At 37.4% G+C, this 26,141-nt stretch overlaps 2 protein-coding genes across 2 annotated transcripts in view; one reads left to right on the top strand and one right to left on the bottom strand.

Annotated features, from left to right (window-relative positions):
* The window catches only part of Uba5 (Ubiquitin-like activating enzyme 5), a 71,792-nt gene extending 53,383 nt beyond the window's left edge, over window positions 1-18,409 (bottom strand). The window contains exons 1-2 of the mRNA XM_067128833.1: window positions 18,240-18,409; window positions 16,238-16,309 (exon numbers count right to left, since the gene is read on the bottom strand). The gene's annotated coding sequence lies outside the window, so the exon portion shown is untranslated. The remainder of the gene's footprint in view (window positions 1-16,237; window positions 16,310-18,239) is intronic.
* A 3,641-nt stretch (window positions 18,410-22,050) lies between these two features.
* The window catches only part of LOC136853386 (putative neural-cadherin 2), a 451,957-nt gene continuing 447,866 nt past the window's right edge, over window positions 22,051-26,141 (top strand). The window contains exon 1 of the mRNA XM_067128834.1: window positions 22,051-22,213. The gene's annotated coding sequence lies outside the window, so the exon portion shown is untranslated. The remainder of the gene's footprint in view (window positions 22,214-26,141) is intronic.

Raw genomic sequence — 26,141 nt, forward strand, 5'->3', positions numbered from 1 at the left:
ATTGCGGTAGACGCTCTCTCTCTCTCTCTCTCTCTCTCTCTCTCTCTCTCTCTCTCTCTCTCTCTCTCTCTCACTTAAGCCCACACTTTCACATATGCACGTTTAGGTTCTACTAGATGTTTGTAAATTCCCTCACAGGCCATATTTCAGCATCTTAACTCTAAATAACTAATAAAACAACTGTCTGTGAATAAATGGATGAAGAAAAAATAATCGAATTTATAGCCCAAAACTTCTAAAAAGCCTCTAGAAAAACAATAACCCATAAATTTCCCGTACTATCACGATTAATATTATCCCAAAAGATCGCCTAAAAAAAAAAAAGCCTGTCAACAAAACTTGAGAACACTCGACTACTTTTCTGCGGAGCTTTTCCTCCTATAATTCTTCTCCTTCTCTGTTATCTATCCCTGGCCAGTTAGACAAAACCCTCGAAAATTATGGAGCACAATCAGGGATTCCAACGACCCTGATGAGGCGATAAACGCGGAGCAATCTCATATATCACTGACAACACGCGGGAAAGAAGGGGGAGGTTTGGAGTCTTGGAAGAGACGTCCAGTCAACTGACAATAAACCCGAAGAGATATTCCAAGCAAAAACAATATATTTTTTTGTCATTCCTTTCCTCGTAAATTGCAAAAACAATATGATATTTTTTTGTCGTTCCTTTTCTCGTAAATTGAAAGATAATCTGGACGATTAGAGCTCTTGTGATCTCTGAAACTGTATGAAAAAATACAGGGGCAAGGAAAAAATTAAAAACTTGTTCTCGTAATTCGTTCTGTGATTTTTCAAGCTGTTGAAGATTGTAGGCTGTATTTCTCTGAAATATATGCACAATCAGGAAGCAAGCAGGGGCTTTGTGCATGTGATAACTTATTGGTTCTACGATCCAATGAACATAGATTTTTTTTTGAAAGCTGGTAAAGAAAGAAAATTGAAGCAATACAAAGCTTTCGTATATGTCAAATATATATATATATATATATATATATATATATATATATATATATATATATATATATATATATATATATATATATATATATATGAGGTTATAGAGATTAAGTGTCTTTCTGTCTCCGTCTGTCACTCTCAAAGAGTGCAAATTGTTAAATCTCTTTCATTTGCATCCCAATACGTATTTTTCTTCAGCTATTGCCTGAAGTCTTCACGCAGCATTTGTAAAACAATCAGAAACTTAATTTTCGTCTTTTGTGAATCTACACTCGCACTGGTTTTTGTGATACTCCAGTCCAGTCAAATGTAGGACACACACATACACACGCGCGCGCGCGCAGGCGCCCTTCTCAGATTGAATGACCTGGAGAGATGAAAGGATTGCAGGCGATTTAGATACTGAGAGGGGACGGAATTGATTTGGGCAGAGTGAGGAGATGGGTGCCAGTGTTTCAGGGAGGCTGCGAGAAGTGGTTTCGACAGATGGAGGAGGAAGAGGGGGAGGAGGAGGAGGAAGAGGAGGAGGAGGAGGAGGAGGAGGAGGAGGAAGAAGAAGAAGAGGAGGAGGAGGAGGAGGAGGAAGAGGGGAGGAGGAGGAGGAAGAGGAGGAGGAGGAGGAGGAGGAGGAGGAGGAGGAGGAGGAGGGAGGAGGAAGAAGAAGAGGAGGAGGAGGAGGAGGAAAGGAGGAGGAAGAGGCGGAGGCGGAGGAGGAGGAGGAGGAGGCGGAGGAGGAGGAGGAGGAGGAAGTAAGAAAAAAGGAGGAAGAGGAGGAGGAGGGAGCAAGAAAAGAGGAGGAAGAGGAGGAGGAGGAAGCAAGAAAGGAAGAGGAAGCAAGAAAAGAGGGGGAGGAAGAAGCAAGAAAAGAGGAGGAGGAGGAGGAAGAGGAGGAGGAGATTGAGATAAGCGAAGGGTGAAAGAAACGGGGTAAGATCAGAATGTTAACACAGGTCTAAGTGGAAGGCTTTTGGACGCGGGGGAGGGTGGGGAGGGAAGGTAGATTTGGTCTGGGAAATGGGAGAATTTATTTACTTATTTTGTTGTTTTTTCCTTCAGAATATCAGTTGGAGGGATTTGTTGCTTCCGTATCTTGTTGTATCTGCCTCTGTAACGATGCTGTTCCTGCTGTGTCTTGCTGCATCTACCTCTGTAACGCTGCTGCTCCAGCTGTGTCTCGCTGCATCTACCTCTGTAACGCTGCTGTTCCAGCTGTCTTTCTACCTATGTAACGCCTCTGTTCCTGCTGTGTCTCGCTGCATCTACCTCTGTAACGCTGCTGTTCCAGCTGTGTCTCTTAACCTCTGTAACGCTGCTGTTCCAGCTGTGTCTTTCTGCATCTACCTCTGTAACGCTGCTGTTCCAGCTGTGTCTCTTTACCTCTGTAACACTGCTGTTCTAGCTGTGTCATGCTGCATCTACCTCTGCAACGCTGCTGTTCCAGCTGTCTCTCTCTACCTCTGTAATGCTAACTGTTCCAGCTGTCTCTCTCTACCTCTGTAATGCTGCTGTTCCAGCTGTGTCTTGCTGCATCTACCTCTGTAACACTGCTGTTCCAGCTGTGTCTTGCTGCATCTGCCTCTGTAACGCCGCTGTGAGCCATTTTAAATCTGGGATTGCAGAGGTCATACACATTTCCAATCCTTCAAGTAAGTTGTGCACTCACATACTAGTTCGTTGAGCCGGTAGTGCACGTGTGGTGCACTGTAGGCAATAGAGTGCGCTCATGATACAATAAAACATTTTATAAACACTCGTCGGGAGCTTATCGTACTTAAATCTCAAACAGGTTAAAAACAAGTCGAGGACAGTAAGTAGAGAACGAACCTTCAGCAAATTCCGGATGATCGTCTGAAGCACTGGGCAGAACCACCTATAAATCATTGACTTGTATGCAGGCTGTTTGTGACGTGTGTGCAACGAGTTGGCGACGTTTGTTTCCAACATGCTTTACTGTAGTATGACAATCTTAGTAAAGAGTATTTGCAGCGTTCCTTCGGCCCCTAGATATATCCACTTCTCGGCCGTTTAGTTTACCTCCATATCAGTTTCATTTCTTCCATCTTGCTGTCCAATCTCTCCAGTCATGACTGGCGTTTGCTCCCAGCTTCACTTTCAGATCCCTGTTCTTCATCTCCTTCATTTCCTGGGTCTATCTCTCTTGCTGCCCAAATACCCAAACTCCCTCTTTTCTCTCTCTTCTGCGCTGAATGGCTGTATGTCAAGTACCCCATGACGCGGCTTTCTAGTCTAAATCTAATTATTCATTCCTTTTCAATGAATTGTTTTCCTTTATGATAATCTTAGGTCACGATCAGGTGATTTGTATATAGGTACACAGGTGATGCTCATTAACATTTCTCGATGTTCACATAACAACGTGTTAAAATTGTTAACATATTTTTCCTCGAACACGAGGCCTTCGACATTTGTTAGAAATATTCTGTCAGTACCTCTGCTACACAGATCACAAACTGGTTTGATTAATTATCTACACTGCAATCACCCTGTATGAATACTCCCACACTGGTAGGCATTTTCCTGTTAGTTTTCTGTAAAAGAAAACTATTGAGATGGCTTTGTCTGTCCATCCGCACTTTATTGTCAGCACTTTTTCTGTCCGCCCTCAGATCTTAAAAACTACTGAGGCTAGAGGGCTCCAAATTGGTATATTGATCATCCACCCTTCAGTCATCAAACATACCAAATTGCACCCCTCTAGCCTCAGTAGTTGTTATTTTTTTATTTAAGGTTAAAGGTAGCCATAATCGTGCTTCTGGCAACGATAAAGGATAGGCAACGATAGGGGGTAGGCCGCGGCTCATACTGTACAACATTATACCGAGATCAGACGCTGAACACTGGACATTCCTAAAATCGTAATTCACGAATTTGTGTTGACCTGCACTATTGAAGTGGCTCTTATGTTTTTTTCTTTGTTGCTCATGTGAGAGATGTTGTTTTGAAATATATATATATATATATATATATATATATATATATATATATATATATATATATATATATATATATATATATATATATATTTATATTATATATATGTGTGTGTGTGTGCTTGTGTGTTTATTTGTGTATATGCGTTCCTATGTGCAGGTGCACGTATCTTTGCATTCAAAGTCAAAATATAACTTTGTGTGACTTGGAAAAAATTAATGAAATAAAACGGTTGGAACTAAGACAATAAACGGATTGGCAAAATAGGGGATCAGTTTGTCATTGTCTCTCGTCTAGTATACCAGACGGACATCAACACTGAAATGTTTCCTCTCTGAAATGAATATTCAGGCAATAATTCGTTTAAATAATTAGACTGATGTAATTAACAGAGGCGTCGTTCCTAAATATTAATTGGATATTTGATAGTTTATTTAGCCAGAGGTGGTAAGCAGGAGTAATACCTTATTAAAACCTTTAATTAATTAATTATTTATATCAGGATATAACTCGCAGTACGCCACACATGAAGTGACACACACACACTATATATATATATATATATATATATATATATATATATATATATATATATATATATATATATATATATATATATATATATATGTTTGTGTATATGTGCATAGTATATGTATGTATGTACACACACATATATATACATATATACACACACACACACACACATATATATATATATATATATATATATATATATATATATAATATATGTATAACTGAATCACGAAAATATGGAACGCAATGCATATTATCAATAAAGGCAAATGCCACGCAGGAAAGTGAAACAACGGAGTGGTACTGGGCCTTTTTTGATTAGCATACCTTTTAGTGTGGTATAGGAAAAAGCGAGGTTGACATTAAAAGATCTTAACAATGATTTTAAGTTTTCAAAACCACTAAAATAAGGCAAGCTAAGAATGTTCTTAGGGTTTTTGTTTCTCCATGTCACTTTCACCAGCAGATATTTATTATATGTGGAGGGTAACATAAACTTGTCCCTACCTTTCTTATGTATTCGATTTCTTGATCAAAATACTGGGGAATGTTTTTACGAACATTCTGCATTGTAAGTCCCAAGTATTTGGATCAAGAAATCGAACACATGAGAAAAATAGGAACAGGTCTATGTTATCCTTCACATATACTAGATATCTGCTATAGCAAAGCCCACAAAAAGTTTTATAGTGAAAGTGACATGGAGGAAGAAACCCCTAAGAATATTCTTAGCTTGCCTTATTTTAATGGTTTTGAAACCATAAAATCATTGTTAAAACCTTTTAATGTCAACCTCGATTTTTCCTGCAACACACTAAAAGGAATATTAATAAAAAATAACCCTAAGGAAAGCAACAACATATAAAATTCCCTGTTCTTTTTATATCGGTCAGTCAAGTAAAGATTTAGGAGTGAGAAGTAAACAGCTTAAGTATTCTGTCAAAACTAAGCAAACATTCAATGCAATAATCGTCCATTCAAGTAAAAATTATCACAGGATAAATTGAACTGAAAGTTCAGCGATTGCCAGATCGAAAGATCTCTCTTCAAGAAATCTTTTAGAATCTGCTATTATACAGCTTACATCCAATTGTGATTTCAACCTTATCCCTGGCATGTATTATTTGGACCCCGGTATTAGTAAAATGTTCAAGAATTACCTTAAAGATAAAATCACTGACTTAATTACTAATTAGTCACCTTATATATATTTTCTATGTATTCGTATGTTTTTTTAGTTTTTTTTAAAATGTTCATTTTGCAAAAATTTTTGTTATTTACTAAAAGGAGAATATATTAGTGTTGTACTTTTATAAACATATGTAATCAGCTTATTTATTCCAAGGTCATTTTTGGTGGTCAGTCTTTTCCCCTGTATAATCCTTTAATGGACTCCTCCCTGGTTCCGAGCAGTTAGGCCTAATCTTTTGTAAAACCTCTCAAAGACTTAACCTTGTTTTGATAAGAACACTATTTCTTCAACTGTGTTGGATTCCAGGTGCATCTGTTCATTATATATCTGTCATTTTACGACCTTTCTTGTGAATTTATTTTTACATATTTTTTAGTCTGCTAGTAAAGGATATTTGAGCAAACAGGTCGTGCAAGAGAGCGTGAGCGTATCCACGCAAAGCCTTGTATTTGTATTTCCTAAAGAGTCCGGAGTTCGAGTTCCTGGGATTTAAAAGGCAAAATGTAGGACGTTCAATGGGTGTTCTCTTTTAACTTTGGTACATGGTGAACAGGGTGATGCAAGCGTAAGTTATCTGTACTTACGTAAGAGCGAAATAGTCGTTGATAGATACAAATTATATATATATATATATATATATATATATATATATATATATATATATATATATATATATATATATATATATGATAAATATATTTGCACCCATCAACGAATATTTCGCTCTTACATAAATACAGCCAACTTAAGCTTACATCACCCTGTTCACTATTTACCAAAGCAAACAGGGAAGGTCCATTGAACTTCCTACATTTTGCTTTTTAAATCCCAGGAACTCCGGACTCTTCAGGAAATACAAATATAAGGCTTTTACATGGATACGCACACGCTCTCTTGCGCGACCTTAAAATGCAAATGACCTACCTCTTTCTACCCTCCCCCCAACTGAATAAACTCCCCACCTTCACTCACAACCCCCCCTCCCCCGTCCCCAATTCAACCCTTCCAACTCTTCGTAGACTGCCACTTGATATCTGTGAATATTCAAGTTTATCTCAAAGTTTTAGAAAAAATGTATTAATATTTCTTTATGAACGTCTCCTAGCTTTATCCTTTGACTATCTGCTTGATCTGAGGTTTTTCTCGTTCAAACTTTTCTCTTTTTTTAGTTTTCTGTAAAAGAAAACTCTTGAGATGGCTATTTGACTGTCCGTCCGCACTTTTTCTGCCCGCCCTCGGATCTTCAAAACTACTGAGGCTAGAGGGCTGCAAATTGGTATGTTGAGCATCCACCCTCCGATCATCAAACATACATAATTGCAGCCCTCTAGCCTCAGAAGTTTTTTTTATTTTGTTTAAGGTTAAAGTTAGCCATGATCGTGCGTCTGGCAGCGCTATAGGTGCCAACAACACAGGTCACCACCAGGCCGTGGCTGAGGGTTTCATGGCCGCGGCTGAGAGTTTCATGGGCCGTGGCTGATTGTTTCATACGGCATTATACGCTGTACAGAAAACTCGATTGCTCTGATTTTTAAAATTTATTTGGGACATGTTTACGACAATTTTAAGGTTTTTAGCTTATGACGAAATTCAAATAAAGAAAACATTTATTGTCATTCATATTTTTTTATCAAAACATGGGAAAGATGTATTAGTAATGTGGCATTAATCATCATCAAAGACTAAAGGACTGAAGGATCATAAAATTCATTGTGCTGTTGAATAAGAATTTAAAATTAATGCAGATGATCATAATCAAAATCTAAGTAAAAAAGAGAAATAAAAGTAAATTGATAAGACAAATAATTGTCTTTTATCCGACTTGTCTGAGGACACTCCAGATTCCAAGGAGGATTTGTCAAGCACTCTCAGGCAAAGCTTAATGCACCTGTTTCCTCATGGTGGGGATTTATTTTCCTTCCCATACACTTAATTTAGCAGTGATCATTATCAAAGCCATGTTATATATCCCCTGAAACAGACAAGCAGAATGAGTTAGAGGAATATATATATATATATATATATATATATATATATATATATATATATATATATATATATATATATATATATATGTATGTATATGTATATGCATATAAATGTATATATATATATGTGTATATATGAATGTGAAATATTTTCTGTCAAAACAGAATTCCATCAATTATAAGGAGCCCATAAAAACACCAAAATGTAGAAAGTTAATGCTATATTTCAGAGACCAACTGACTCTCTCTTCAGGCAAGTAATGAATGAGAAGAGTTACAGAAAAGTGGTATTTATACCAGAAGGTCCATACGTCAGCCGTTACGTCACTCCAGTTGACAATTTGTCATAAGTGGTTTTCTATAACTCTTCTCATTCATTACTTGCCTGAAGAGAGAGACAGTTGGTCTCTGAAATGTAGCATTTATTTTCTACATTTTGGCGTTTTTATGGGCTCCTTATATATGATGGAATTCTTTTAACAGAAAATATTTCACAGTCATATATATATATATATATATATATATATATATATATATATATATATATATATATATATATATATAAATTGCATATACAAACACAAAAGAAAATGAAAACCCAAAATAGCAGTAAAGGTGCGAGAGAAGGAGGCTGATTTCAAAATGAAGGTACTGATTATATGACAACTAAATCCAGCGGACTGAGAATTGAAGACAGACATCTGTGAAATTAGGTTACACTAGTTTTTGAGGACACAATGTAGGAGCCATTAACTATAGCGAAAAAATAATATTAACCCCAGTTTCTTGCAAGAGAAAATACCATTTTTCACTGGGCCGAGAGAGAGAGAGAGAGAGAGAGAGAGAGAGAGAGAGAGAGAGAGAGAGAGAGAGAGACTAGACTAAGGGCTGAGATGTTGAATATTTTATTTTTAATGGGACTTTTTATTTTTATTTGCTTTTTTACTTTTCATGTGCACGAATGATACTAATGTATGATGCGAATTTCTCATTATTTTTTTCTAGAGAGAGAGAGAGAGAGAGAGAGAGAGAGAGAGAGAGAGAGAGAGAGGCAAGAGGATTGGACATATTTCTTCTTACTATTTCTGATTGCTATTATAAACAATAACATTTAATAAGAAATGACTTCATTCTGCCTTTTTTTTTTAATTTCACAATTTTTATTCTGTAAAAGAAAACTATTGTGCCGGCTTTGTCTGTCCGTCCGCACTTTTTCTGCCCGCCCTCAGATCTTAAAAACTAGCGAGGCTAGAGGGCTGCAAATTGGTACGTTGATCATCCACCCTCCAATCATCAAACATACCAAATTACAGTCCTCTAGCCTCAGTAGATTTCATTTTACTTAAGGTTAAAGTTAGCCATAATCGTGCTTCTGGCAACGATATAGGATAGGCCACCACCGGGCCGTGGTTAAAGTTTCATAGGCCGCGGTTCATACAGCCTCATACCGAGACCACCGAAAGATTGATCGATTTTCGGTGGCCTTGATTACACCCCGTAGCGGCTGTACAGAAAACTCGATTGCGCTGAAGTAACTTGGGTGCATATTTTACTCGCTTTTTGTTGAACGACATCAGTCAGATAGAGATAGTTATTTTTTCGAGAGTCCTACAAATGCTGTTATTGATGTTGGTCAGATCAGAGTGAGGGGAGAGTGTCTACAAATGCTGTTATTGCTGTTGGTTAGGTCAGGTCAGGTCAGAGTGAGAGGAGAGTGTCTACAAATGCTGTTATTGCCGTTGGTCAGGTCAAGTCAGGTCAGGTCAGATAAGGGTGAAGGGGGGTGTCCATAAATGCTGTTATTGCTGGTCAGGTCAGGTCAGGTCAGATCAGAGTGAGAGGAGGTTGTAGACACTCTCCTCTCACTCTGATCTGATCTGACCTGACCTGACCAACAATAATAACAGTATTTGTAGAAATCTCCTCTAACTCTGATCTGTTGTTGCTGTTGGTCAGGTCAGGTCAGGTCAGATCAGAGTGAGAGGAGAGTGTCTACAAATGCTGTTGTTGCTGTTGATCAGGTCAGGTCATGTCAAGTCGGGTCAAAGAGAGAAACAATTATCCTAAGTGTTTATTGTTCAAAATGCAAAGTACTTTACATCCAATAGGCCGTAGCGTAAGCTTAAATGCTAACATAGAAAAAAAGAAATTTTAACCCTTTTTAACTTCGTTCCTTCCCTAGAATACGAGGGCCTCTCCCCTCCAGTCGGGCTTTTAATTGCTCTGAATCGCTTATTTCCCAGTGGGGATGGAAGTACCTCTGGGTGAATTTTCCTAATTAAACGTGTTGGCAAGGGGTCACCATTTGGAACAAAAAGAAAATAATAAAATAAAAGATATATAATAATTTTTACAAAGAAACTCATTACGAATAACCTATTTGAAACTGGGACATATGTCACTCTGTGGAAGGATCAGTTATGAGTGGTACATAGGGGAGAGTGGGACTTCCTTAGAATGACGGAAAGGTGAACACATCGCAGTATTTGAGTTAAGAAACAGCAACCCCACAGTGGTTCAGTATGTTTGAGATAATAATGTCAGTTTAGTATATAAAAACTAACAACGAACTTTACGTAGAGTAGTCGAGAAGGCTTTCATTTCTCTTAATGTTTCTTGCAACATGGCCTTGACGACGTATGACTTCATTTCTTCTAACAAATTTTCTTGAAAATAATCTCATTATGTTTCCCACACCCAAAGTACATCAACATCCCTACTTTAATCTAGCCTAGCCCAACCTAACCTCACCTAACCCAGCCACCTAACCTAACCTAGGGGCACGGAAAAAAAACCGGGGCTGGTGCAATACTAGCATACATCTCAGGAATCTGCGGCCCGTCAACTCTTCCAAGCTTTCAACTACGACTTATATTTTCTTCCCAGTAGATTCGGGTTCTTTGGAAAGCAGCTACACAAAGCATAAAGTATTCGTCTCTGAACACCATCTTCATGTTCTTATTATTTTGAAAGGTCACATTGCCTGCAGTCTGCGTCCGAGTGCTTAGTCTGTTAAGGTTTTGGTAAATTTAAAAGTATTATTGATCTTTTTAGCGGCTGACTGAAGGACAGGAGGAAAATTCAGGAGTAAAAATTGCACTTATCAGACCTGTCATGGGCATGACAACATGCATAATCCACTCTCTCTCTCTCTCTCTCTCTCTCTCTCTCTCTCTCTCTCTCTCTCTCTCTCTCTCTCTCTCTCTCTCTCTCTCTCTCTCTATATATATATATATATATATATATATATATGTATAGTATACATATGTATGTATATATAAGTACAAACATACATATGTATTGTTTTATATATTAATATATATAATATATAAACATATATATATATATATATATATATATATATATATATATATATATATATATATATATATATATATATACATATACATGACTCGCTAAAAGCTAATTTGTCAGAAGAGGAGAATAAGTCTCAATCGGATCTCAAAAACAAAAAGAAGACTTTGAAGGCACAACGGAGGGGAAATATCTTCGCGAAGGAAATTATTCCAAAACAAAAGAATCTGAATGAAATCCAAAGCCCGTTTGCTTGAAGGCACAAATTGAACTGCTGGCATTTTTCAAACGGATGGCATGCATTTTCTTTAAGGGCAATGGGGAGAGAGAGAGAGAGAGAGAGAGAGAGAGAGAGAGAGAGAGAGAGAGAGAGAGAGAGAGAGAGAGAGAGAGTACTAAAAATATGTTTTATATTTCTATCTTTTTATCTATCTATACACAAACATATATTCATACATGTATATATATATATATATATACATGCATATATGTATAAATGTACATATTTATATAAATAAACATATACGTTATATATACATATATAAATTTCTGCTTAGACTGCCTTTTCAGCACGCTGTATGAGCCGTGGCCCATGAAACTTTAACCACGGGCCAGTGGTGGCCTATCCAATATCGTTGCCAGAAGCATGATTATGGCTAACTTTAACCCTAAATAAAATAAAAACTACTGAGGCTAGAGGGCTGCAATTTGGTATGTTTGATGATCGGAGGGTGCATGATCAACATATCAATTTGCAGCCCTCTAGCCTCAACAGTTTTTAAGATCTGAGGGCGGACAGAAAAAGTGTGGACTGACAGAAAAAAGTGCGGACGGACAGACAAAGCCGGCACAATAGTTTTCTTTTACAGAAAACTAAAAAGTGTGATATTTATAGCCATTATTTTTGTGTGTAAGGCAGATAGTTCCAGGGAATTAGACTAATATTTTTGATAGTACAGTCTTTGAGAAAAACATTCAGAGCAATTAAATTGTGAGTTCTGTGTAATTACACATCACTGATAACCTATAAGTGAGATGTAATTGAAAAAGAACTTCAATATTGCTATCATTAGCGCTATAAAAAATATTCCTAATGGCTAAAAATCGAGCATTATTTTCAAATGGCCATGTTTGCAGTTTTTCACATGACTATCATGAGTTTTAAAAATACTTCCATGTCGAACAGGACGCCTGGCGTGGACCCCTGAGCTCAAAACTTCGTCAGTGGAATATACTAAGTCTACTGAGGGAAATTCTGATGTGATTCTCAAACTGGGTGCCGTTGCATCCCCTGGGGTGCCACGGGCAGTGCCTAAGGGTGCCGCAAGATTGTCATGAATTTTGCCTTGGCTAGATAATCTCAATGAACATTTGCAAAAAAAAAAAAAAATGTTTGCAGAAGTCTTCATATAATTATTGTCAGTGTGTCTATGATATATTAACATATATATACACATATATGTGTATATATATGTATGCATATATACATATATATATACATATACATATATATACATATATATGCCATCACTAGTGTCACTTAAATTTCATCGGTTTCTTTTCATTTGAAAAGTGACACCATTTGGACGAATTCTTCTTTGCAAGCTTCCGACTTTATACTGTTCATTTCGTTCGGCCTCGGTCAGAATATTTCCCACGAGTGGGCCATTTTACAACGGGGCCAAAAACTGATCGTAGGATCAAGATCGTAGATTATATTGATATAAATAATTATTCACAGAATATCTTGATGAGTCATATAAATATCCTTCCTCTTTTTTAGGTTATAGCTTTAATCTTTCTTTTTTAAAACGTGATGTGAACGGAGGTACAGTAAATGGAATGGAAGGGGTTGCTGCTAGGGGCCGAAGGGACGCTGCAAAGAACCTTTAGTAATGCCTACAGTGCACCGCTTGAGGTATACTGACGGCGCTACCTCCCTACGGGGAGCAACTTGTATACTGTACATTAAACCATGTGTGTCCTCGCAGTCTCATTTAAGATTAAGAGAGCATCAAGAATTAAACCTATTCGTCACCTGCCTTGACCAACAGAAGGAGCCTCCCCCACGTCAGTGCACCTCACGAGGTGCACTGTAGGCATTACTTAAGGTTTTTGCATCGTCCATTGGGCCCTAGCTGCAACCCCTCTTTTCCATTTTACACTACATCTGTTCGTATTCTCTCTCTTCCATCTTGCTATCCACCCTCTCCTAACAATTATTTCATAGAGCAACCGCGAGGTTTCCCTCCTGTTACACCCTTTAAAACATTTTTGCTCTCAATTTCCGTTTCAACGCTGAATGACCTCATAAGTCCCAGCGCTTGACCTTTGGCCTATATTTTATACTCCAGTGCCAATTCCTTAAGAAGCAACCCCCCTCCTAAACAATGTCTTTCCTTAAAAGCTCAGCTATAAACTTAGCCTTTTCAAACCAATAAAAATGGAAACCGCTCTTATGGTAATGAAGCCTTTTTACCATCCATTATGCGGAATGCATAATGCCTCAGAAGAGCCTTTTAGGGGAACAGCGATTTAATGCAGTTCTTTTCCACAGAAGGTTTTACTTACTCACTGCCTTCATAATGTATTCAACTGTCTCTGGCTCGGGCAGTTCTAGTTTTTACCCTTCGCGTCAGGGCTGAAGATGACTGACAGAGTTCTCATTATGATAATTATGATTTGCGTAAGCTTCAGTCAAAATCAAGCCGAGTCAGGAGAGTTTGAATTATAAGTAAGTTTCTTTACTTTCCCAATGAGTTTTCTGCAGGGGAGGGACCAGGGAGAAATTGTCCTGTGCAAGGCAAATATTATGCTCTAGCGTGATCTTTCATTTACAGATGAAAAGTAATTATTAGAAAAATAGAAACAAATTATTGTAATTTATACGCTGCTGTTGCTGCCATAATCTTTAATAGAATAAGTTAACGAAAGGAATAAATTGGAATATAGGACTCAGGCCAAAGGCTAAGCACTGGGGCCTATGAGATTATTCAACGCTGAAACAGATACTGACAGTAAAAGGTTTGAAAGGCGTAGCAGGAGGAAAACCTCGCAGGTGGAAGGTCCTGTGTCAAGGGTTCGAGACCCGGCGGTACCGATACATTTATCACTTTCAATTCCCCTTCGGTGATAAATCCCCATCGGGGATATTCCCGAAATAGAGTGAATTGGATATTAAACGACATTTGTAGCTTCATGATTGTATAACATGTACATATATATTAGATGTATATACATATCTGTATACATACATATACATATCTATATACAGTACATATATATAAATATATATATATATATAAATATATATATATATATATATATATATATATATATATATATATATATATATATATATATGTACAGTACATATATGTATACATATATGTATATATATATGTATATACATATCTATACATATATACTGTATATATACATATATATATTTATGCAACTATACATACATATATACTACATACATACATATACATATGTATATACATATACATAAATACATATACATATATACATACCTATGTACATACATATATATACATATATACATTTATACATTATATACATTATATACAGATATATATACATATGTACATATGATATATACTGTATATATACATATATATATACACAGATATACATATATATATATATGTGTATATATATTATATTATTTATATATATATATTTATATATATATATATATATATATATATATATATATATATATATATGTATATATACATACTCGTATACAAAATGATATAAACTAGCAGTCATGATTTCTGCCCTCAAATGTTAAGAGCGATCTTTCCAAAGTTCGTCTGATTTCATATACGAATCAGACTGTGGATCAACACTCGCCACATTTTTCCGTGCACGCGATAAAAATGAACATTGAAAGTGATTTTGGAAGTCAAATGAAATTTCAAATGGCTCTTTTTAATATCTTGCACTCAAGACTTAAATCCACAGGATAATTATTGAAAAACGTGATTTGAATTCATTCACATATTTTTCCTCGACTGCTGGACTTAGTGGAGTGGAATGGAATATAAATTTAAGCCTAAGGCCAACCGCTGGGACTTATGAGTTCATTCGGCGCTGGTCAGGAAATTGACAGTAAGAAGACTCTATACGTGTAACAGGATGAAAACCTCGCATTTGAACTATGAAACAATTATTAGGAGAGGGTGGATAGCGAGATGGAGAAAGATATGAACGGAGGTACAGTAAAAGGAATGAAACGGGTTGCAGCTAGGGGCCGAAGGGACGCTGCAAAGAACCTTTAGTAATGCCTACAGTACACCGCGTGAGGTGCACTGGCGGCACTATTCCCCTACGGGGCTTAAATTTATCCTAATATACCCTCTGAAAATGTTACAATCAACTAGATAACTCTGATATGATATCCAGTTATTGGTAATGACCAACCATTCATGATGACTGACCACAAAAAAATACAGCCAAATGGTCTATTGGAACCTCTCCCTAAATTTGTTTTTCACTCAAGGAATTCTTGGAAAATTCCTTTTTCGAGATAGACATACTGGTTGGGTAATATCCCAACAATGCTTTATTCATCATTTGAATTTTAGGTCACCGTTTTAAAGTTTTTATATTTTAAGTAATTCCTTGACAAATGTCTAGTAGAAAAAATACTTTAAAATTGTGGTTGTTCAATAGGGTATTGTCAAAGCTGATTGTATAAGTCATATTCGTAGGCCTATATAACCTCACGGGATCCATACTTCTAATATGTCATTGCTAATCAATAAACTTTTGTGCTTTCACTTCATACCCTCCTGTACCCATAGGCGACTCCTTTTACCACCCCCCCCCCCCATACCTTATACCTATGGACAGCATCATTTTATTCTAAGGAAATGCTTATCTATTCTTTCTACATGCACAAATATTAGACAAAATACAATCAACTGAAAATAACAATACTGGAAATCAACAAAAACAGATATAATAGCACGCATAATAATGACCAACATTATTGCAATACAGCTAAATGGATTATATAGTTATGTGTTGGCAAAGTTTCACAAGACAAAAATTCATGGGTCTATGTATCAAGAACGGATATATATTAGGAATGGGTAACAGCATAAATTAATGGTTTTTTAATTCTGACTTAAAATAACTAAATATCTAATGTCTAGACAAGTCATTAATCTTTATATCTGACCAGCGGCTCAGTCCTCATGCCTCTTCAAAATCTGTTGAAGCTTTCACACCTCAAACGAATTGAATAACTTTCTTGACTTACCGAAAATATGTTTGATCTTCAAAAGCCTTCAACGGCACCTCGGCATAATATCCTTTACCTTCCGAGACAGGCCTGGAAAAAAAGGAAGTGAGAATTAGTTTCATAAACAGGAAAGGTTCAAGTCACAGAAATGGTTTACATAAAATTGATCACCAAAAACACTGGATAATTTTTTTTACTATATCAGATACTCGTTTCCAACTCGTTCTTAAACCTGTTTGTGTCGTTTCCTATCAAATGAATTAATTTACCATACTAAATTTTCATTATGGAAGGATGTACTTGATGTTTGCATCTCTTTATAAACAATATAACATGGGTCACTGTGGCCGTTACATGCATTGCTAAAATTAACAGACTCTTGTCAATCCTGTTTCTACCAGTACCGGTCAGTGAGTCGATCCTGTTTTTACCTGTCATCGAGTCAGTCCTATTTTAACCAGTCAGTGAGTCAATCCTATTTTTACCAGTCAGTGATTGTGAGTCGATCCTGTTGTTATAAGTCAGTGAGTCAATCCTGTTGTTATAAGTCAGTGAGTCAATCCTGTTTTTACGAGTCAGTGAGTGTGAGTCAACCCTGTTTTTACCAGTCAGTGAGTGTGAGTCAACCCTGTTTTTACCAGTCAGTGATTGTGAGCAGATCCTGCTTTTACCAGTCAGTGAATTGATCCTCTTTTTACCAGTCCGTGTCTATCCTATTTTAACCAGTAAGTGAGTCAATACTGTTTTTACCAGTACCGGTCAGTGAGCTGATCCTGTTTTTACCAGTCAGTGAGTCGATCCAGTCTTTACCAGTCAGTGATTCGATCCAGTCTTTACCAGTCAGTGAGTCGATCCAGTCTTTACCAGTCAGTGAGTCGATCCAGTTCCGTGAGTCGATCCTGTTTTTTTTACCAATCAGTGAGTCAATCCTGTTTTGAACCAGTCAGTGAGTAGAACCTATTTTCACCAGTCAGTGAGTCGATCCTGTTTTTATCAACCAGTGAATCAATCCCGTTTTTACCAGTCAGTGAGTCGATCCTGTCTTTAACAGTCAGCGTGCCTGGATGAAATATTACTTAAGGATTAAATTCCTTTTAATTACTGAAAAAAACTAATTGAAATAAATAGAGTAATTAGAATATATATATAAAACAATTAGGAATAAAGACACGGAGATACACTACTGAATAAGTCAAAAGTTACAAGTATTTCTATAAACAAATATTATGACGTCATTGCGATGACGTCATTATATTCATTCGCGAAACATTACATTACAGAACTCATTCGTAAATGTCATGTCTTAGACCTATCCCACCTAAAAAAATAATGATAAACAAACAGAATTGTCACATAAACTAATGACCTTTATATAGAAATATTCTTAGAGTTTCTTAACCGAATTGGCGCTGATAAAGAAGGCTCGAAAAGGCTTCACTCATAAATAATTAAAATATTGATAAAAAATTAACTTCTTTAAACACAGCTCGAGAACGACAGTGGTGGAAAGTATTGTGCCTTAAAAATGACGGTTATATAAGAGAGTACGGAAGGCTGGCCCGGGCTGGATGACGGTTATTCATGACTCTACGGATGTAGTGTGTACACACCACTCACGCATATATAGGCCTATACATTACATATACATGTATGTATGTACTGTATGTATGCATGTAGGCCTATATGTGCAAATATGAGAGAGAGAGAGAGAGAAAGAGAAAGAGAGAGAGAGAGAGAGAGAGAGAGAGAGAGAGAGAGAGAGAGAGAGAGAGAGAGAGAGAGCATAAATCATATAAACCACCAAAAATAAATTTCTCACCGTGTAGTCCCACCAATTATAGCAGTCACGAAGCTACCGTGAATAACAAGTACACGATAAATCTCAGTAATTAACAAAGTACACAATAATGAGAATGAGAGAGAGAGAGAGAGAGAGAGAGAGAGAGAGAGAGAGAGAGAGAGAGAGAGAGAGAGAGAGAGAGCGCAAATCATATAAATCACCAAAAAATAAAATGCTCACCGTGTAGGCCCACCAACAGGACCGGCCACGAAGCTACCGTGAATAACAAGCACTCGATAAATCACAGTAATTAACAGAACACACAATAATTCACAGTAACAAAGCCAGCGAGTCGAGCCATCTCTTCCACAACTCCACTGGCTCAGACGAACAAGTGGGTCTAAAAAACCACTGATCATTTTTCGCCAACTACAATCCTCAGGTCGAAACGGGAAGGGTGACACCCAATCCATTGTGTCTACAGAATGACTCAGGGGTCTAGAACAATTTCACGCGGCTGTCGAGGGAATTTTAAATTGGGGTGTTTGGTTGTTCGTTAATGAGGCGGTACACTACTTAGTGTACCTGTTTAGGCATTTGCTAAAGAGAGTACCGTTAGTACTATAGTACTATGTAGGACAATTTTATTGTTATTTGTTATAATTATATGCAAAGCGAGGAAAAAATGTCACTAGTAGTACGAGTCAAAATAATGAAACTGCATAAACCAACATTGCAGTTGAGAATTTGCACGTCTCCCAAGTATGTATGTATGCAAATTATGTAAATATATGTATATGTATACTGTATATATATACGTATATATATAATGAAACTATACTTAAAATGTCGTGGAATTCACAGCTTTGTAAAGAATATCAGATGACAGGACAGATTAAAATGATTCCTTAAGGGATAATATGGTGGAAATTCCTTATTCAGATGACATAAAGATAAAAGGAAGATGAAATGGCCCGGGATGAGCATCGCCCAACCTCTGGGATTCAATCGAATTGAATGTAGAATTTAGGCCAAAGGCCAAGCACTGGGACCTATGAGGTCATTCAGCGCTGAAACGGAAATTGACAGCAAAAGGTTTGAAAGTTGTAGCAGGAGGAAAACCTCAGAGTAGTTGCACTTTGAATCAATTGTTAGGAGAGGGTGGAAAATAAGATGGAAGAAAGAGAATACGAAAGAAGGTACAATAAAAGGAGCGAAAGGGGTTGCAGCTATGGGCCGAATGGACGCTATAAATTACCTTAAGTAATGCTCACAGTGCACCGCATGAGGTGAACAATACGGGATAAGAGTTGGAAGACCTAGGCCTAATTTGATGAGAACAACGAGAGGGATTATTCTAAGAATTTACTGAAAATGGTGATATTTTCATTCATAAGAAAATTCGTAAGATAATTATAATTCTTGTGTGTCTTTCTAGAAAATATCCCTTCAATTTTTGCCTCAAAAATAATAACTTGAAATTTTGGATGGTCTTGCTCTGCTAGTTAAGCCTAATTATTCTGATGATCGCCCTTAATTCCTGCTTTACAATCGCAATAGTTGATAATTAATTCTCTCCTCCTCATTTTCACTGACACGAAAAACTTTCTTCATACATTCTGATACATTTTTATTCGTGTAGGAGAAAGAATCCATTCGTACTCTGTTGAAAATCGTCTAATTCCAGTCACAGCCTTCACACTGTAATTGTGCTCCTTCTCTCTCCTTTCCACGTTTCCTCCGGCCATTGTACTTCACCTCACGTCGTAAGAAATCACTTTATTCCGGTTCAGTGTTTCTCTTCGTCCCTTACATACACACCTTTGCCGCTTTAACATTTGTACCCTTCTCGTTATGTGTTATATATATCTCCTGTGGCTCAAGATTTCTCTCTCAGTCCCGTCTTCGCATGCAAGGGATCCATTTTGGGACCTTGCAACAAGTTTTTTCTTTTGTTTATGCTTTTGTTTTTGTTTGCTGAGCGTTACCTACTAGGAAGGCGGTTGCATTCTGTTCACTTCTCTTTTGGTTATTATTTGAGCTTATAAAAATTAAAACATCAATAGGCCTACTCTGTTATTTTTGGTAAATAACATGGTTTTTTATTTGAAATGACAAAGCAATTGTCTCATGCACTGTAATACAGTCATGTAGGCCTATTTGGTGTATTTATGGGTGAGAGAGAGAGAGAGAGAGAGAGAGAGAGAGAGAGAGAGAGAGAGAGAAAACTGGCCTTGACTTCACATCATTCGTATCTTTCCGTTTCCTGCCTGAGATTTGCTTCCAGTTTTGAGCTTTTGTACTGCATCTATCTTTTTTTTATTTATATAACTCCGGGTGTGTTGGATAATAATAATATTTATAATCAGTGTTACGACACCGCATGTCTTCGCTAAAACCGAACAATGTACCTCACAAAATGTACCTTCTCCCAAAAGTTCCATTTTTGTCTCTCCTGGAAGCTAATCTCTTATAAGTTAAGTATACCTTAGTTTAACCAGACCACTGAGCTGATTAACAGCTCTCCTTGAGAGAGCTGGCCCGAAGGATTAGACTTATTTTACGTGGCTAAGAACCAATTGGTTACCTAGCAACGGGACCTACAGCTTATTGTGGAATCTGAACCACATTATACCGAGAAATTAATTTCTACCACCAGAAATAAATTCCTCTAATTCTTCACTGGCCGATCGGAGACTCGAACTCGGGCATAGCAGAGTGCTAGCCGAGAACTCTACCGACTCGTCCAACGAGGAACTGCTAATCCGTATAGCCAGCAGCCATGTCCACCTTCGAAAAATCTGTCATAAAAACACATGTAATCCCGATTAAAAAAAAAAAAACATGAAAGGAAAACACATAATATGGTACTATTAGGAAACAATGCTTCAGAACGCTAAATGTATCCTGTCTGATATAAATATCGTGAAAGAAAAAGTGTTGTATGGTCATAAGGAAAACGAAATGTCTTTTTAAAGGTTAATAGAAGCCAGGCTGGCGGAAATTTGAGAGGAACTGACCGTCTCATTAAAGCTTCCCAAAAAACCTTGCTAAAAGACATTTTAGATTGCAAATGTCCGTCTAAAGGTTCTCCGAAACTTGGCACGGGAAATTAAGACTATAAGCATTCCACATACGGACGTTTAGTTTCAAAGTCATATATATATATATATATATATATATATATATATATATATATATATATATATATATATATATATATATATTAGCGTATGGTATTTGAAAAAGTATGTACTGCCTAATTTTAACTTTCAGTCTTCGTTTTAGCAACTTCAATATTTTCATTCACACTACTCGTTACTTCTTCTCGGTTTACGGATAAATGATAGTATAAAACAATATTAATTATCCAAATTACGATAGTAACATCAATGGTAGTTATAATATCACTTGTAAAAACACGTCCACGAGTGTCCTAATTCCAACAGAGAAAGAAAAAGAAAAAAAAAGTCTTCGTAACCATCTCAATATCGTCCATGACAACGTCAACACTTTCCTTCTCCGAGACCGGGGGTGGGTGGGGGGCGGGGGCTCTTTGGGCTCTCTCCGGGGAGGGAGGGAGGGGGTAGGAGTAGTTGCCAGATTGGCCATTTCATGGCCAAAATTTTTTAAATTTGGGCATTTTTAACTCTGTTGCCATGAAAAATCAGTTTGGCCATTTATGCAAATATATTCCCGAAATGCTGCAAATACACAACAGCAAAACCCTTTACGACTCCACCGCAGAAAAAGAAGAACAAGATATTCAATGCCTTGAGAAAGTGCTGTCAATTGAACAGCCGTGTTTCCCTGGAAGCATTTTAAGGTTTAAATTTAAAGTATTTTTGACGACATGCAATCGAATATATAGGCATAATTTATGCACAGTTGGCATACTAATTCACATAATCCAGTCATTTTATACCTTTGGCCAAATACTTTTCCAAAGTGGCCATTTTCGGCCATATTTTTCTTTAAATTTTGGACATTATCTGTTCATCTGGCAACCCTGCAGGGGTAGAAAGGAGACTGCTATGCCGCCAAGATGGTCATTCAAACCCCTGAAGCCGTGGAGGACGTACCGTCACGCTTTATGTTTTTAATGATTATTGTGTGTTTTGTGAATATTATAACTTATGGAGTGCTTATTATTCATTGTGGTTTATCGACGTATATTATCCAATATCGCACCGTTACAATTTAGACGTTATTCAGTGAGTATATTTGTTAGTGTGTTGTCAGTCATATGATTCAGCCGGTAATTTTTTAGTTTTCTGGGAAAGACAACTATTGAGATGGATGTTTGTATGTCCGTCCGCACTTTTTCTGTCCGCACTTTTTCTGCCCTCACTTTATTCTGTCCGCACTTTTTCTGTCCACTCGTTTTCTGTCCTCACTTTATTCTGTCCGCACTTTTTCTGTCCACTCGTTTTCTGTCCGCACTTTTTCTGCCCTCACTTTATTCTGTCCGCACTTTTTCTGTCCACTCGTTTTCTGTCCGCACTTTTTCTGCCCTCACTTTATTCTGTCCGCACTTTTTCTGTCCACTCGTTTTCTGTCCTCACTTTATCCTGTCTGCACTTTTTTCTGTCCGCACTTTTTTTCTGTGTTCACTTCTTCTGTCCTCACTTTATTCTGTCCGCACTTTTTTTCTGTGCTCACTTCTGTGCACACTTTATTCTGTCCGCACTTTTCTGTCCGCACTTTTCTGTCCGCACTTTTTTCTGTCCGCCCTCAGATCTTAAAAACTACTGAGGCTAGAGGGCTGCAAATTGGTATGTAGACCATCCACCCTCCAAACATCAAACATGCCACATTACAGCCTTACAGCCTCAATACTTTTGATTTTATTTGGGGCTAAAGTTAGCCATGATGATGCGTCCGGCACCGCTGTAGGTGCCAACAACACAGACCACCACCTGGCCGCGGCTGAGAGTTTCATACAGCCGTATACGCTGTACAGAATATTCGATTGCGCCGTGGAAACTAAAGCTCATTTTTTACTTGTTTTTTTATCTTTCAATTTTTCAGTTCATTTTTTACTTTTTTTAATCTTTCAATTTTTACTTTTTTTTTTTTATCTGTAAGCTGCTTATCAGACCGCTTGTCAGCTCTTCAGATACCTTCACTTACAACTCATCAGTCACTTGTCTGTCCCTCTCACAAATCAGGAACTCTCGAGAAACATTTATTCTCCAAAACTTTTTAGACGGCGACCGATAAAAGCGCCATCTTGCACAGTACCTCTGACGAGAGCTCATAAAGCCAATGGGTACTTAGTTGTTGGTGTGTCGAAGGAATTCCTCGCGTTTTTACCCTTTCAAGTGTATTTTTCATTTACCATGATGTAACTCATTAATTAAAGGTGTTACTTTTAAGACTTTAAAGGCTATTAGCATTTATGGGAATTATTACTATTTTTATAGTGAAATTTGTGAACATGGGTCTAAGGAAAGTACTTATTAGCCCTGTGAGATTTACAGTTTGGTTGACGTCAAATTTTTTGTGCATAATACTGTTATTAAAACTTGTAATGCTCATATTTAGTTTAAACCAACACTAGCTACCAAATCGGTATATACAAATACTATATATGTGTGTATATGTAGAAGCTGGTCTTTCGTGTGCTTGTATTATCGATATATATCGGCATGTTTAGACCTATATAGCAGGGTGTTAGGGTCCTTTCTATACATAAGCATTCAAAGTATTACTGAAGAAATAGCTTGCGTCTTTATCACAGCATTAGGCCTAATGGTGGTAAAAAATGTATATACGGTATATATATATATTATATTACCACCATTAAGCCTAATGCTGCCTGCACACGTGTTTCAATGGAAGACCACAGATGAGCCACTGAAAGTGGACAGCACTACTGATTGATTGGTTTGTGGTTGCTAAAACTGGCGTTACAATATCAAGGTCACTGACGCTGCCGAAAGTGGAAACGAAGTGGCCACTGTTCTGTTATGTGATGAGAAACGCTGCTCTTATTTCATTACTTCATTTCATTACTTCCTAAAATGCTACGTCGTTTAGCCTACATCTTGTCAAGTATATAACGTAGAACAGAAGATTCATGCCGTGTTGAAATAGCATTATCCCTTGGATTTTGTAATTAATAATTGTTATAATAAAACCATGACAGTTCCCCAGCAAGAGTTTCGAGAACTTGCCAAGGGTGAGGCAAAATGGTGGCAGCAAGAATAACCCACCTCGTACTTCTGACGATGCTTAACCCAACCTATGTAGGCTGCCGGTTGCATGTTGCAGAGTATAACAAGACACGCTAAGTAGTTTCGACATGAGACTATTTCTAGTAAATGTTTACGCGCAAAATGGACACCGTGTTTAGTACCAGCCCCCGGGGATGTACGTAGAACATAAAATAACGGTAAATGCCATAAAAATAACGTCTTACATTGACCTTTCAGTTATTTTGTTTCATTGTGGGTAAATAAAAGATACCTGGGTATGTTAGTGCGAATAAAAGGTCTTTTCATTATTTCTTGCGTCTCGTCTGTGAGGTATGAGGCTCTCTGGGGTAGGTGAAAGGAACAGCCACTGCAAAATTGGATGGAAGGCGGGGGTTGGGAATAGTATTGCAGTTTCCTTTTCAGAATACATTGCATATTTACATATTTTTTTCTGGAATATTCAAACCATTACAGCAGCTCAGTGATTAGGCAATTTCAGGAGTATTTTAACAAGTCACTTATCGACCAAAAATTCGAAATCTCAATGAGTTCTCGTCATCCATTGTGTAGTGACTTACGTGCGGAATAAAAGGCTAGCCTAGACTTATTTTTTTATTGGAACGATCATGAAATAGAGTGAATGAGTAGTGATTGCAACAAGAAAGTAATTTTGACTGGTGAAATGAAAGCGTGCTTAAAAGAAGGCAAGTAAAATCATATACCTGACAATTAGGCCTATCGTTCACTTGCCAGAGCTTCGAGTTCTAGTGATTATGGCCGTTGATATGACTTTGGTATCATAATAAAGATATTTTCATATTCTTGCAGTGATATTGTACGTAGGATCAATTTTGAATATGGAAATCTCGTGATCTGAACAGTTTGTGGGTATAGGTCTACGTTTATCCTGGGCTACACCAGTAGCATAAAATGATTATTGAAAGCTTCTTTCTCCGTAGGGGGATAATGCCGTCAGTGCACCTCACGCGGTGCACTGTAGGCATTACTTAAGGTTCTTGCAGCGTCCCTTCTGCCCGTAGCTACAACCTATTTCATCCCTTTTACTGTACCTCTGTTCATATTCTCTCTTCCATCATGCTATCCACCGTCTCCTAACCATTGCTTCATCGTGCAACTGTGAGGTTTTCCACCTCTTAAACCTTTCAAACCTCTCTACTCTCAATTTCCGTTTCAGCGCTGAATGACCTCGTAGGTCCCAGAGCTAGGCCTCTGTGCTAACTTCTATATTCCATTCCTATTGAAAGCTTCATCGTTCGTTCTTGTTTGATATGAGTAGACTCATACAAACTCATGTCTTTGTGCATATGTAGGTATATTATCGACACAAATCGGCCTATTTGTGATTTATATAAGGTGTGAAGGTTCTTGTCTATATAGACACCAAATGTGTTATAGATGAAATGGTTTGAATAATTATCAAAAGGAGCCAAAGATATCGGGGAAAGCTGATTGTCAGATCACTTGAAACCGAGTATATCGGCAGACGATGGACCACATTCGTTTCCCAAAAGGAGTTCGGGTCGATTTGGCCGTATTATTTTCGGCCGTGAACTTGTCAGGCCGTCACAACTTCAGGCCTTATGAAGTTTAGGCCGTAAGATATGGCGGAAGCTCCTTGCTTGGGACGCCTACGAGGTATATGAAACTCGTGCGAAGCTATTTTGAAGATAGAGGAGGTTGTCCGTAGGGAATGCAAAACCTTATATTGTCCGCCCAGTTTTATAATAACCCATGAAAGTTAGGAACCACACAACGGTAGGGCATTGTGGCTTGCAGTATGCCATTTCATTAATTTGTACTCAACTCTTACCTGTGGAAGAGGAGAGATCGTCTTTTAATATTTGTACGACGTATATATAAGTATCGAAACATAGCAATGCAGTGAGTTAGGTTAGGCTAGTTATTGAAATTCCTTCTGTAG

The sequence above is a fragment of the Macrobrachium rosenbergii genome, chromosome 27, assembly GCF_040412425.1.
Source record: "Macrobrachium rosenbergii isolate ZJJX-2024 chromosome 27, ASM4041242v1, whole genome shotgun sequence".
NCBI lineage: Eukaryota > Metazoa > Arthropoda > Malacostraca > Decapoda > Palaemonidae > Macrobrachium > Macrobrachium rosenbergii.